Here is a 16054-nt window from a genome sequence, read left to right on the forward strand (position 1 = left end):
TAATAAATTTTTTATTATTATAAAAAATAATATTTAAAACATTTGTCCCTTTCAGCCTACTGATTATAATTATGGTAAGATTTCTCAAACTGTCAAATATTTACTGAGACAATAAAAACTTGCCCCTATGTTTCAGATAAATCATTCTTTGTGATATTGATACCTGAGAATTGTGCTTCTGGATTGGCATGTTTTGTCTTTTGGCTGATTCCTTCTGCTATGATTTACCTCTCTATGCTTAAGAAGCTGTCAAGTCCGGTCTTGCCTTTCACCTGCTCCATAATCTTAGTTTCACTAATTCATAGTTTAGTTCTGCCCTACTATGCCATCTACATGCCTGTTATATACTCTTCCCAACTTTTCACAAACTACCTTTAAGTTGGCTGATACACAGACTTCATAAGCTAAATTGCTAAAGAGATCTCACCAGAATAGCTTGGCCCATTCGTATCAGCAAAAGGGGCCTGCTATGGATCTCATCTGCTAAGGAATTCCAGTGGGCGGAGTCAACTTACCGGTTCCGGTGAGTACGAGAGCAGCTGATAAAGAGGGAAGCTCCTCTGAGACCTATTGTCAAATGACATCTTTTGCTTAAATATCCCTCGCTACCAGGATAAACAGGTATCCCCAATTAAACGAGGTCCTGAGGATCCCTACGATATATTTCAAGAGTGATAATTTTAGCTTACCGCTCCTCCAAAACCACCGGCAACTACCACTCAACTGCCGTTACCACTTCCATCTTGTAACGGCTGCTCTCAGAAATCTAACCTAAATCTGAGTGATCAAATAACCGCTTAAATAATTGACCGAGTGGATTCAGGAGACCTGATCTGTGCGGCTGCCACTGCCGCCGCCCCCCTCACCGCTACCAGGACTCAGACGACCTTAGTGGATTCAGTAGATCCTGATTTGGCGTCTGCCGCCCATCCCTCACTGCTGCCGGGATACGGACGACCGTTGGTCAACCGCCGGCCCGCTATTCACCTCTGGTGGCCGGTGAACTCAGAAGATCCGGTTTGAGGGCTGCTGCTGCAGCCGCCCCTCCGCTGCCGGTGGGCACTCGACCGCCAAACAGCTGATTCAAACAACCGCCGCCGCCCACCGCTGACCCACGCCGCATCCGCATTCTGACAGCCGTCGGACCACCGCCTGGCCCGCTGATTCTTCTCTGGTGGCCCGGTGAACTCAGAAGATCTGATTTGAGGGCTGCTGCTGCCGCCCCCTCCGCTGCCGGTGGGCACACGACCGCCAACCAGCTGATCCAAACAGCCGCTGCCGCCGCCCGCCGCTGACCCACGCCGCATCCGCATTCTGACAGCCGTCAGACCACCCCCTGGCCCCACTGATTCTTCTCTGGTGGCCCAGTGGACTCAGGAGATCCGGATTAGTGAGGCTGCTGCCGCCGCCCCTCAGCTGCCGGTGTACACACGACCGCAAACAGCTATTCAAGCAGCGATTCTAACAGCCGCCACCGCCCACTCTACTTCCTCCTCCATACCCAAAGGTCTTTTAAATCTCCACCAATCTCCACCATAAACATAGTGGATCACAGCATCCACAATTGCTATCCTGCTTACTCCATTTTCACATCACTTCCTTCTCTGCACCTCCAGTATCCCTAGTCCAAATTTATTCCAGTGTAAGTGAAAGAGAGTGGAATAGTAATTGAGAAAGATTGTTTTAGAAAAGATACTTCCTCAATTATCGAATAATTATAAAATTATTCAATAATTAAAATAATTATAAAATTATTCAATAATTAAAATAGAAATAATAAGAAAGATACTTCTTCATTACTTATCACATAATTTATTTAAAATAATAATATTAAATATATCTATCTATCTATCACTATGCCAGCCAAAAAATCCAACTCTGATAAAAACTTAGAAGCAAGAATAATAGCTACAATTGAACTAAACTTGGAAAAAAGAATACTTGCTATTGAACAAAACCTAGAAAAAAGAATACTAGCCATTGAACAAAACTTAGAAAAAAATCCTATCAGTTATAGAACAAAGCTTCACCAATCTGATAAAACAAATTACAACACAAAAAAATGATTTCTCGACTGATCTAAATCTCTTCCCAACTCATCTACCTTTACATAATACTGATCCTTCAACCCTACCTAAACAACAATTTACTACTGACCAACTAATTAGAGATGCCTTAGAGAGGCCAAAAAATAAATAATGCAATATTATTTGGTCTAGATAACACAAATGAATCCGATATCACCAAAATTCAAAACTTAATTGGAAATTATAATTCATCATCCATCTCCCCAAATGAAATTATTTCAGTCTCCAGAGATGGTCCTGAATATAAAAACAGTGACGGATCAATAGCACCAAGATTCTGCAGAGTCATCTGCATAAACGAGAACAGCAAACGTAAGTTCATATATACCATCAACTCTATTGCTAAATCTAATCCTGCCTACAGTAAACTTAGATCACGCCCTGATCTATCTTTCCTGCAGCGGATACGTTCTCGTGAACTCCGCACTGAGCTTAAACGAAGACAAGATAATGGTGAATCAAACCTATATATTGATTACCGTGCCAATTGCATTAAAATTAAATCCTTCAATCAAAATTCACCACCAAACCCCCCATCACCCATAACATCCAACCAGCCATCCCAACAACCAATCAAGTACCCATCAGCCAACCATCCATCGAAACTGTCATCCAATCAGCCATCGAACAAACCATTCAACCAGCCATCCGTACAGCTATCCAACAAACTATTCAACCAGCCATCCGTTCATCCATCCAACCAACCTTCCAACCAGCCTTTCAACCATCCATCCAACAAACCTTATCAACAAACAGTCTAGTACCCAACATCCAAGCACTCACTACCCAAAACTTCCATCCACCCATCCAACCTCCAATACAACCACCAGTTATACATATCCTCAACCAACTAACATTCAAAACTAGGTATGCACGCCTCTTACCTCTTTAACACCTCTTTCTACAGATTTTAAATGTAAATTGATGAATGCAAGAAGTATTCTTAACAAATTACCTGAATTTATCCTCCTGCTAAACAGTGGTACATTTGACATTATATTTATTTGCGAAACATGGCTAATCTCTTCCATCCCTGATTCCATCATTTTAAACAAAGAATATCAAGTTCACCGTTCAGATCGTGAAAACCGAAGAGGTGGTGGAGTGGCTATTTTCTATAAAAGTCACTTAATCTAAAAACATACAAGTTGCCCACAAACTTTCTCTTCCTGAAACTATTGTATGTGATCTATCATCTAATACCGCACTTGATTCATTCTATGCTACAGAGCCCCGACTACGATATTACTCATGCTAATATTTTAACCTCATTACTAACTTGGGCTGCCTCTTGCCCATATCCACTCATCTTCCTGGGTGACCTAAATTTACCTCTCATCAACTGGATAACTAACGAAAGTACAACTGATCCAATCCACACAACAATATACAACGCTGTTACTAACCTAGGTCTTGAACAACTTGTAACCAATAATACAAGACTAAACAACTGCCTTGACCTCATCTTCTGCAACAATAACAATACCATTTATGGACTACAAATAAGAGAACCCTTTTCCAACAGTGATCATTGCATGATTGACTTCCATCTTAATATACGTTGTGACTTTAACCATCATATCAATAGCATTCCCATTTACAACTTCAAAAAAGCCAATTATGACTCTATAAACAATGATCTTTCATTTCTAGACTGGCAAAATCTGTTCTCAACCTGTATAACTGCTGAAGACCACTATAGAGTTTTTCTACTCGAAATCAACAGAGTCATCGAACTATATGTACCACTAACTACCATCAAGATTAGGAAAAGCAAACTACCCATATCAATAAAAAAGCTTCAATCTAAAAAAAGATCCCTCTGGAAAAGAAACAAAAAGGGCTATGTAGCTAATTTTAAAAAACGCTACAGAACTATATGCAACCAAATAAAAACTGAATGCACAAATTACCACACCAAGCAAGAAGAGGATCTTCTGCGCACAAATTCAATCGTGCCTTCTATAATTTTGTCAACAACAAGCTTAAAAACTCTAGACGCATGCCACCTCTAAAAGATCCTGATGGCAATGAATACAATGCTGAAGAATCTAGAGCAAACCTCTTTAATAAATTCTTTGCATCAGTTTTTGTCAACAGTGATGGCACTCATCCAACATTCCAAATTTGTACAATCAATGAGCATGACAACTTAACAATTGTTGATTTTACAGAAGAAAATGTTGGTAAAGCTCTAAGTAAATTGAAGCCATCTCTATCCATTGGACCTGATGGTCTTTGTGCTTACTTTTTAAAAAAACTCTCTAGTAATCTAGCAGAACCCCTAAGTATAATCTTTAATATAGCCTTTAGAACCAGTTCCCTTCCCAGTCTCTGGTCGCTAGCCACAGTCATTCCAGTTTTCAAAAAAGGCGACCCCAGCTTAGTTGATAATTATAGACCTATCTCCCTATGTTGCGTCGCCTGCAAGGTTATGGAATCCATCATCAACCAATCCATTACCTTACACTTAGAAATGCACAACCTTCTCTCAAATAAACAATTTGGCTTCAGGAAAAATTATCATGCAATCTACAACTTCTCTACTGTAAAAACCTATGGACTACTAATCTTGATCTAGGTAAATCAATAGATGCAATATACATAGACTTCTGCAAAGCTTTTGACTCAGTAGTACATGATAAACTTCTCCTAAAATTAAAATCCTATGGCATTTCAGGACCCTTACACCACTGGATATCTGCTTTTTTGTCAAACAGACAACAAATAGTTAAAATTGGTAATGCTCTTTCAAATCCTGTTCCTGTCAAGAGTGGTGTTCCTCAAGGCAGCGTTCTTGGACCTACTCTCTTTATAATATATATAAATGATCTTTGTATTGATATTTCAAGTAACTGTGTTCTCTTTGCTGATGATGTCAAACTTTTCAACACCACTGACAATGCATCCACAATTCAAAAGGACCTTGATCATCTATCTGCCTGGTCTAAAATTTGGCAACTACAAATTTCAACCAGTAAATGCTCAGTCTTGCACATTGGAAGAAAGAACCCAATCACAAAGTACATGCTTGATGGACATTGCCTCACAGATGACCCCCACCCTGTCAAAGACCTTGGAGTTTTTACATCTAACGATTTAAGTTCCAAAGCCCACTGCAACTACATAGCTAAGAAGGCTCTAAGAGTTGTCAACTTAATTTTACGTAGCTTCTTTTCAAAAAACACCATGCTACTGACCAGAGCATATAAAACATTTGTTAGGCCAATTCTTGATTACTGCTCTCCTGTCTGGAACCCTTACCATATATCTGACATCAACACAGTTGAGCGTGTCCAAAGGTATTTTACGAGAAGAATTCTCCATTCCTCTGAAACTAATAAAATACCTTATTCCACCAGACTTGATATCTTGGGTCTAGAAAACTTGGAACTTCGTCGCCTTCGACTGGATCTGGGTTTAGCATATAAAATCATCCGTTGTAATGTCCTTCCTGTCAATGACTTTTTAGTTTCAATAACAATATCACAAGAGCTACAAACAGATTCAAACTCAATGTCAACCGTTCCAGTTTAGATTGCAGAAAACACGATTTCTGTAACAGAATTGTATATACTTGGAATGCATTACCTGACTCTGTGGTTTCTTCTCATAACCCCAAAGGTTTCACTCAAAAACTGTCCACGGTTGACCTCACCACTTTCCTAAGAGGACTCTAAAGGGGCGTGCATAAGAGCACAAACGTGCCTACCGTTCCTGTCCTACTGTTTCTTTCCCTATGTATATACACGTTTTTTAGTACCTCATTTCTCCTCATATATACGTTCATATATTTATAACCTTTTATGTAACGCTTGTATATATTGTTATGACAAATAAATAAATAAATAAAAATAAATAAATAAATAAAGGAGAAGAGCCTTTTCCACTGTGTCCCTGAACAAGGGACGGGTTTCAAAACCCGTTGCTACCAGTTTGCTCGTGGGCGTGCACATGCTCTCTCTCTCATGCATCCAGGTGGGTGGGCGGAGCCTCCCACTGCTATTGGTCTGCCCGATCCGGGGTGCACCGGTAGCAACCCACCACTGCCCCAAACCTGTGAAACATTCTACCACTGGAGGTGAGAACTGCTTCCATCCTTCCAGCCTTCCAGAAGAGCATTAAAAACTGATTTTGCTGGCTGGGTTGAAGCCCTGAAGGGAGAGCTGAAGATGGTTGATGGGGTAAAAAACCATCATCATTATACTGTCCATCTCTTGGTTCCTGTTTTATTTATTTATTTATTTTTAAAGTTTTGATTTGCATAGTTTTAAATTTTTATCTGCTATTTTATTTATCTTTTTATGATCTGTAAGCCATCCAGAGTCACCTTATTGGGGAGATTATTATTATTATTAATAAATAATAAGAATAAAAACTATACGCAGCTCCTTGCTGCGTGACCACAGCCCTGCCCGAGCTATTGGAGGTACTTGCCTCTGTGGCGGTTGAGACCCCCAGACTTATAGTCATGGGGGATTTCAACTTGCCATCGGCTGGCTTGCTATCGACTGCAGACCTGATTCGGGTAAATGATGGCCCCACGCACATGGGGGGAGGCACACTGGACCTGATTTATATCTCTGGTCAGTGGTTAAATGATCTGGAATTAGATGATTTAGCAACAGAACCGATGTCATGGTCCGATCATTTTCTCCTTCGACTAGACTTCCGAACCGCCATCCACCATCGCAGGGAGACGGAACCTATATGGTGGTTCCGTCCCAGGCGCCTGATGGACCCTGAGAGGTTCCGGACGGAGCTTGGGCCATTCCCTGATGATCTGGCCCACGGCACGACTGAGGAACTAGTTGCGGCCTGGGAGCGGGCCGCGGCTGGGGCCTTGGACCGTGTCGTGCCTTTGCGACCTCTGACCCGGCGCAGATCTCGTTTGGCCCCTTGGTTCTCCGAGGGGCTGAGGGAGATGAAACGCTGGAGAAGACGTCTAGAGAGCACCTGGAGGTCCAGCCGTTCCGAAGCTGATCGGACACTAGTTAGGTCCTATTCTAGGACCTACCTAGTGGCAATTAGGGAGGCGAGGCGCTCATATGCCTCCACCCTCATTGCGTCGGCAGATAACCGCCCGGCCGCCCTGTTTCGGGTGACCCGGTCCCTCCTTCATCAGGAGGTGCGGGATGACCCGTTGCAGGAACGTGCTGAGGAGTTTAGTGGTTATCTATACGATAAAATCGCTCAGCTCCGGGATGGTCTGGACCGAAATTGGGATGATCCAAGCGAGGGAGAGGAGACACGTCTTGTTGAGTCCATTTGGGATGAGTTTGACCCTGTGGCTCCCGAGGACGTGGACAGGTTGTTGGGGAGACTTCACGCCACTACATGTTTACTGGACCCGTGTCCTTCCTGGCTGGTACTGGCCACTCAGGAGGTGACACGAGGCTGGCTCCAGGAGATTATCAACGCTTCTTTGTTGGAAGGGGTTTTCCCTGCCGCCTTGAAAGAGGCGGTGGTGAGACCCCTCCTCAAGAAGCCCTCCCTGGACCCAGCTATTTTGGGTAATTATCGTCCAGTCTCCAACCTTCGCTTTGTTGCGAAGGTTGTAGAGAGTGCTGTGGCGCAACAGCTACCCCAATACCTGGATGAAGCCGTCTATCTAGACCCGTTCCAGTCCGGCTTCCGACCCGGGTACAGCACGGAGACAGCTTTGGTCGCATTGGTGGATGATCTCTGGAGGGCCAGGGACAGGGTTATTCCTCTCCCTGGTCCTATTAGACCTCTCAGCGGCTTTTGATACCATCGACCATGGTATCCTGCTGCGCCGGTTGGAGGGTTGGGAGTGGGAGGCACCGTTATCGGTGGTTCTCCTCCTACCTCTCTGATCGGACGCAGACGGTGTTGACAGGGGGCAGAGATCGACCCAAGGTGCCTCATGTGTGGGTGCCGCGGGGTTGATTCTCTCACCTCCTGTTCAACATCTATATGAAGCCGTTGGGTGAGATCATCAGTGGCTTTGGGGTGAGATACCAGCTGTGCGCTGATGACACCCAGCTGTACTTCTCCACCCAGGCCACCCCAATGAAGCTGTTGAAGTGCTGTCCCGTGTGTGGAAGCCGTGCGGGTCTGGATGGGGAGAAACAGGCTCAAGCTTAATCCTCCAAGACGGAGTGGCTGTGGATGCCGGCACCCGATTCAGTCAGCTGCAGCCGCGGCTGACTGTTGGAGGCAGTTATTGGCCCCAAAGGATAGGGTGCGCAACTTAGGTGTCCTCCTGGATGAACGGCTGTCGTTTGAAGATCATTTGACGGCCGTCTCCAGGGGGCCTTCCACCAGGTTCGCCTGGTTCGGCAGTTGCGCCCCTTCCTTGATCGGGATGCCTTGTGCACGGTCACTCATGCGCTCGTTACCTCTTGCTTGGATTATTGTAATGCTCTCTACATGGGGCTCCCCTTGAAGTGCACTCGGAGGCTTCAGTTAGTCCAGAATGCAGCTGCGCGGGTGATAGAAGGAGCTCCACGTAGCTCCCATATAACACCGCTCCTGCGCAGACTGCACTGGCTACCTGTGGCCTTTCGAGTGCACTTTAAGGTGTTGGTTACTACCTTTAAAGCGCTCCATGGCTTAGGGCCTGGGTACTTACGGGACCGCCTGCTGTTACCACATGCCTCCCACCGACCCGTACGCTCTCACAGAGAGGGACTTCTCAGGGTGCCGTCCGCCAAGCAATGTCGGCTGGCGGCCCCCAGGGGAAGGTCCTTCTCTGTGGGGGCTCCCACCCTCTGGAACGAACTTCCCCCGGGTTTACGCCAAATACCTGACCTTCGGACATTCCGTCGCGAACTGAAGACACATCTTTTTATTCGCGCGGGGCTGGCTTAAATTGATTTTAACAAATTTTTAAATTCTTAGAAATTAATTTTAAATGGGGTTTTTTAGTTTATTATATATTTTACTTCTCAGGCCAATTTTAAAATAAGTTTTTTAACTGCATTTTAAATTTGTATATTGTACCGTTTGTTTTATTCTTGCCTGTACACCACCCTGAGTCCTTCGGGAGAAGGGCGGTATAGAAATCAAATAAATAAATAAATAAATAAATATATTAAACCCCAGTTACAACAGCACGATTTCTGATGTGATTTTCATGGCAGCCTGATATATAGTTCCTTGGAAATGAGTCCATTTAACCCACTTTTGATTTCTAAATAAACATACACAGGATTAATTTAGAGTCATGGTTATCAATGTAGATATAAGCATTTATAAAGCATATCTTTTGTTGTCATCATCACCATAATGTAAAATAAAATACCCTTAGTAAACTGGCATAACTGGAACAACAAAAGCGAAATTGACAATCTGAAATTTTACATACCTTTTTTAAAATGAACAAATAGAGGAGGCAGTCTCTTCACTATAAGCTCATGGAGAAATTATACTGATTTTATAGGACTTTTTACCACTCCCGTAGAAACTAGTTTCTCAACATTTATCTGATGTAATATATCTTGCCGATGACCTGTCCCTATGGAACATCTGGAATGTACCAAGAATAGCACTTAAACTAGAATGCAAGCATGACATAATAACAATAGAAATAGATGGCTGTAACTAAGTGTTTTAGAATGAATCACTAACAGCACAGGCATGAGTATCTTGCTGTGAAAAGGAGAAAAGGTTATGGGAGGGTCAATCCTCAAATATTAAACCTATATTTATGTACAGATATATAGCTTCAAGATGCTGTTTCAAGATGTCAAAATGCTAGACACTGTAGCTCAGATACTGAGATACTGAGCAGTAGTGGGTTTCAATTTTGGTTGCTACTGGTTCACTTATGGGTGCTTGTGCATGATGCTTCTGCACATGCGCAGAGACATCCGGGTGGATGGGTAGAGCCCAGTGGTGGGTTGCTCCCGGTTCGGTCTGGTTCTAGAGAACCAGTAGTAAAATCGGCGGGAGGCTCCACCCACTGACCTGGATGCTGTCATGGATGATCTGCGCATGTGCAGAAACTTCTATGCACACATGTGCGCTCCCATTGTGAACCGGTAGTAAAGGTAAATAGAACCCACCCCTGGTGGAACCTCCCACTGCTGCTGCTACCAGTTCACCCAATCCAGGGTGAACTGGTAGCAACCCACCACTGATGCTGAGCTTGTCGATCAGAAGGTCGGTAGTTCAGCAGTTCGAATCCCTAGCGCCGCATAACGCATTGAGCTCCTGTTATTTGTCCCAGCTTCTGCTACCCTAGCAGTTCGAAAGCATATAAAAAAATGCAAGTAAAAAAATAAGGACCACTTTGGTGGGAAGGTAACAGCACTCTGTGTTCCTTTCGTGTTTAGTCATGCCGGCCACATGACCATGGAGACGTCTTCAGACAGCGCTGGTTCTTTGACTTAGAAACGGAGATGAACACCATCCCTAGAGCCAGAAACATCTAGCACATATGTGCAGGAAAACTTTTACCTTTATCTATATAACTTCATCCATCAACTAAAGGAACTTTTCACAGAGTGCTTGCAGATAAGTTGAGAAAAGAACATACTCCTATATATGAAGATTTTGTTGTTTTCATTTTTGCTTGTATCAGTCAAGCATTTAACCAAAGTGAGTGTTGTAAAAGCAGTGTAAAACAACTGAAGAAATAAATAAATAATTTCAAACCCTTTGTATCTGAACTGCAAAATCCAAATGTCCCCTAAACCAGAGGTCTCCAACCTTGGCAACTTTAAACCTAGTGGACTTCAGCTCTCAGAATTCCCCAGCCAACAAAAGCTGGCTGGGGAATTCTGGGAGTTGAAGTCCGCCAGGCTTAAAGTTGCCAAGGTTGGAGACCCCTGCCCTTAACAATAGCAAAATGCTATTTGCTCTGATTTATCCAAGCTCAAAAATTAAGTTTTTCAATCTCAACGCTATTAAGCTTGTCAATCTCAACGTTATTAGAACATAAGAGTTTGTCATCTTTTCTGATCTACTGTTATTCAGGCAGAAGATCAAAAGTAACCAGCATGAAAAACCCTTTTACTTCCAGGAACTCTGGTGGTAGTTCATAATATATCCGTCAGTTGTTTTTCTCAAATACGAAACTCCTGTATATAATACTAATAGTGATAATAATAATGAGACATGCCCTAAAAGCATTAGAAAATACTTTAAAACGTATTTGAACATTTAAAAAAATCATGGATGCTTCAGGTCAGTATAGCAGTATTGTCCCTATGCTTTATAAGGAAGGCTATTATTTTCCCATTGTGATAAAATCCTGGCGGCAACTTAACTATGCTTGTTCTTTGGCAAACCTAAGACCACACCATCATTATATTGCAGTAGAAACATCAATGCGTAATTTGACGTCTGTGGACTTTAGTAATGAAGCTTTGTGTAAAATTCTTAAATGTTATTTCTATTAAACCTCTTTCTATTAAACCTCTGTTTCTATTATGATTTTCTATATTGTGACATGAGCCAAATTTTTACAAGGACAATATGTATTCTCTCTTGTCACTAGGAAACTAGCAGGTGTGATACCCACATTCCACAGTATATTTTTCATACCTGCTTGTTTGGATCTGCTGAGCCGCACCTTTTTCATCTCTTTGTCTCATGCAGCGGACTTTAACTTTGAATAACTTAGTCCAGGGATCTCCAAATTTGGCAACTTTAAGACGTGTGGACTTTATCCTAGAATTCAAGGAATTCTGAGCGTTGAAGTCCACAAATCCTAAAGTTTCCAACTTTGTAGACTCCTGGCTTAGTCCAAACAGTGAATTTCTGCTAACTTTTCAAGGGAACCTTCAATTCATACAGACACTGAAAAGTTCTTGCTGTGATAAAGCTTACAACAGTTTGTTTAGTGACTGTTCAAAGTTACAACGGAACTGAAAAAAGTGACATGACCATTTTTCACACTTATGGCATAGGACTGCATGGACATGTGAACAAAATCCACACTTTGCTGATTCATTGATTCAATTGATTCATATTTATAACATTTGCAGTGTTTCTGGGCCAAGTGATTACCTTTTGCAACCTTCTGACAAGCAAAGTCAATGGAGAAGCCAGATTCGTTTAACTACAGTGTACTAACTTGACAGCTTCAGTGGTTCACTTAACAACTGTGGCAAGAAAGAGTTTTTGGGAATGGGGCAAAACTTTAAAACACACACACACACACACACACACACACACACACACACACACACACACACACAAATGTTTCAGCAAAGCCCATGGTTTGATTTCAGCAGGAAGCTATTTTTCTATTGCGTTCCTACGTTTCCTCCCTCATTGCATCGGCAGATAACCGCCCGGCCGCCCTGTTTCGGGTGACCCGCTCGCTCCTTCAACAGGAGGGGCGGGAGGACCCCCTACAAGGGCGTGCCGAGGAGTTTAACGGTTATCTATACGACAAAATCGTTCAGCTTCGGGACGGATTGGATCAAAATTGGGTAGATCCAGGCGAGGGTTCTGAGGCCCGTCTTGTTGAGGTGGTTTGGGATGACTTTGATCCTGTGACTCCCGAGGACATGGACAGGTTGCTGGGTAGGCTGAACGCCACCACATGTTTACTGGATCCGTGCCCCTCCTGGTTAGTACTGGCTACTCAGGAGGTGACACGAGCTGGCTCAGGGATTACAAATGCTTCTTTGTGGGAGGGGGTCTTTCCCGCGGCCTTGAAAGAGGCGGTGGTGAGACCCCTCCTCAAGAAGCCTTCCCTGGACCCAGCTGTTTTAGGGAACTACTGGCCAGTCTCCAATCTTCGCTTTACGGCGAAGGTTGTAGAGAGTGTGGTGGCATGTCAGCTACCCCAGTACCTGGATGAAGCTGTCTATCTAGACCCATTCCAGTCCGGCTTCCGGCCCGGATACAGTACGGAGACAGCTTTGGTCGCACTGGTGGATGATCTCTGGAGGGCCAGGGATAGGGTTACTCCTCTCCCCTGGTCCTATTAGACCTCTCAGCGGCTTTTGATACCATCGACCATGGTATCCTGCTGCGCCGGTTGGAGGGGTTGGGAGTGGGAGGCACCGTTTATCGGTGGTTCTCCTCCTACCTCTCTGATCGGACGCAGACGGTGTTGACAGGGGGGCAGAGATCGACTCCAAGGTGCCTCATGTGTGGGGTGCCGCAGGGGTTGATTCTCTCACCCCTCCTGTTCAACATCTATATGAAGCCGCTGGGTGAGATCATCAGTGGCTTTGGGGTGAGATACCAACTGTACGCTGATGACACCCAGCTGTACTTTTCCACCCCGGGCCACCCCAGTGAAGCTGTCAAAGTGCTGTCCCGGTGTCTGGAAGCCGTACGGGTCTGGATGGGGAGGAACAGGCTCAAACTTAATCCCTCCAAGACGGAGTGGCTGTGGATGCCGGCACCTCGGTACAGTCAGCTGCAGATGTGGCTGTCTGTCGGGGGTGAATCATTGGCCCCGATGGAGAAGGTACGCAACTTGGGCGTGCTCCTGGATGGTCGGTTGTCCTTTGAAGACCATTTGGCGACCGTCTCCAGGAGAGCATTTTATCAGGTTCGCCTGATCCGCCAGTTGCGTCCCTTCCTGGACCGGGATGCCTTATGCACAGTCACTCATGCTCTCGTTACCTCTCGCCTGGACTACTGCAATGCTCTCTACATGGGGCTCCCCTTGAAGAGCACCCGGAGACTTCAGCTAGTTCAGAACGCGGCTGCGCGGGTTATTGAGGGAGTGTCTCGGAGCTCCCACATAACACCTATCCTGCGCAGACTGCACTGGCTACCTGTTGTTTTCCGGGTGCGCTTCAAGGTATTGGTTACCACCTTTAAAGCGCTCCATGGCTTAGGACCGGGTTATCTACGGGACCGCCTACTGCCGGCTTCTATCTCCCATCGTCCGGTACGCTCCCACAGAGAGGGACTCCTCAGGGTGCCGTCAGCCAAACAGTGTCGACTGGCGGCCCCCAGGGGAGGGCCTTCTCTGTGGGAGCTCCGACCCTGTGGAACGAACTTCCCCTCGGACTTCGACAATTACCTGACCTTAGGACCTTTCGCCGCGAACTTAAAACTTATTTATTTCGTATGGCTGGACTAGCCTGATTTTTATGTTTATTGGATGGGTTTTTAAAATTTTGTTATTTTACGGGGGAGTACGTTTTTTAACATTTTGGGCATTTAAATTAGTTTTTTAAGGGATGTTTTTAATTATTGTGTGTATTTATATTTTATCTGCCTGTTCACCACCCTGAGTCCTTCGGGAGAAGGGCGGTATACAAATTAAAATATTATTATTATTATTATTATTATTATTATTATTATTATTATTATTATTATTATTATTATTATTATTATTATTATTATTATTATTTCTCAGGAGAGAAATTTGTACATAGCCCTCCTTCTTTCAACAATGTTGACAGTTTTTCTGCTAACTCACACCTCAAACTTTGATTTACCTGGCCTCCCTTTACACATAAACATTGGGTTGTCAAACTCTGCCTTCAGTCCTAACATATGGAGTGAACATCTGGAAAAACAAATAGACCAGGTCAGAAAATAACCATGACAAGGTCTACTAAAACTCTCCTTTATTGTTGGAAACGATAACAACAGAAAGCCCGCTAGAGTTTCTTTCTCTTCTCCCTGTTATATAAAACAGAATCAAGAATTCAAGATGGGACAATCTTAAGTGATTTCCTCCCTTCCTCGTCTCTTGTGGTATTTACATAATGATTGTTGAAATATTTCTTCAAAGCTATCATTGTTTTTCTTTACAGGAGCTGATCACACTCATGGAATTCTTTCAGAATAATATAAATATAAATAAAAATGTCTGCCCTTCCACAAATTTATCTTGTCATAGCTAGGAAATTAGCCTCTCATACTGAGTTGTACCTGTATGCTTTCCAATTGGCTATTTTTGCCTCTCACCCACTTTAGGATTGAGACCACACCTTTGCAACTTCAGTTAAGGCCAAAACTTAGAACCAGTTCTGTTTAGCTTTTCCCAACTTGCTACTTTTTCCACTGTAGAATAATGCCTTCTTCATTTCTCACTGAATCAGTTCTAAAAAGAATATTAAGGGATTTTTTAAAATTTCATTTTGTCACAACAGTATACACAAACATTGTCATAAATAAAACAACGTATCATGAAGAATATATGTGTGTGTGTGTGTGTGTGTGTGTGTGTGTGTGTGTGTGTGTGTAAAAATATGCATCAGCTATTAATTTGATATAATGAAGGGAACAATAGGACAGGAACGGTAGGCACTTTTGTGCTCTTATGCACGCCCCTTATAGTCCTCTTAGGAATGGGGTGAGGTCAATAGTAGACAGTTTTTGGTTGAAGATTTTGGGATTTTAAGTAGAGACTATGGAGTCAGGTAATGAGTTCCAAAATTAGTTCCAGGTTTCTAAATACAAGATTAGTTCCAGGTTTCTAAATACAATTTCTGTATTTATTTCCCAAATGTTTTACCACCTTCAACACAACGGAGCTTCTCAACATATTGTCCATGTGATTTTTAAAAAAAAAAGATAATAAAAATGACAGACTAAGCAGTTAGTACCATTTCATAAACCATTCAGCAGTATGTTAACAGAGCAACAAAACCAGTTATAACCATGTTCTTAGATATCACTGGATGGTAAAATTAAGAGTCTAGGTCTCTTCTCTTTGTTTGTTTTCTGAATGGATAAGTCTGTTCAATAACTTATAGCTTCCAGTTCCAGTAATATTGGATCTCTTGAATGTTCTGTTCATTGCAACTGGGAAAACGGAATTACCAGCTTTGTAATAATCTAGTATATTAAATTCTGACTTGAAGGTGGTTGAAACTAATCTTGGTTTTGGTAGACTATCTTGTTTCCTAGTTTAGAAAAAATGGGAAATTAAGCTAAAGTTTTCTTGCCTTGTCTAAGATTGTTGTAAACTGATTGCATAATGTAAAAGTATTTGAACATTAAAATGAAAATGTTCCAGTATTTCATTATATGCACTATTGATAGCATATCCCATTATGATTTCCAGACCCATA

General features: G+C 43.1%; 1 protein-coding gene across 2 annotated transcripts in view; it reads right to left on the reverse strand.

Annotated features, from left to right (window-relative positions):
* Positions 1–15033, reverse strand: part of LOC131194390 (leukocyte elastase inhibitor-like) — a 30039-nt gene extending 15006 nt beyond the window's left edge. Inside the window, exon 1 of one of the 2 annotated variants that reach the window (XM_058175321.1) lies at positions 14910–15033. The gene's annotated coding sequence lies outside the window, so the exon portion shown is untranslated. Of the gene's footprint in view, positions 1–9417; positions 9483–14909 lie in introns of those variants that run through there. The other variant, XM_058175320.1, reaches the window with a different exon arrangement.
* Positions 15034–16054: the final 1021 nt, after the last annotated feature.

This window comes from Ahaetulla prasina, chromosome 3, assembly GCF_028640845.1.
Source record: "Ahaetulla prasina isolate Xishuangbanna chromosome 3, ASM2864084v1, whole genome shotgun sequence".
In the NCBI taxonomy this organism is placed as follows: domain Eukaryota; kingdom Metazoa; phylum Chordata; class Lepidosauria; order Squamata; family Colubridae; genus Ahaetulla; species Ahaetulla prasina.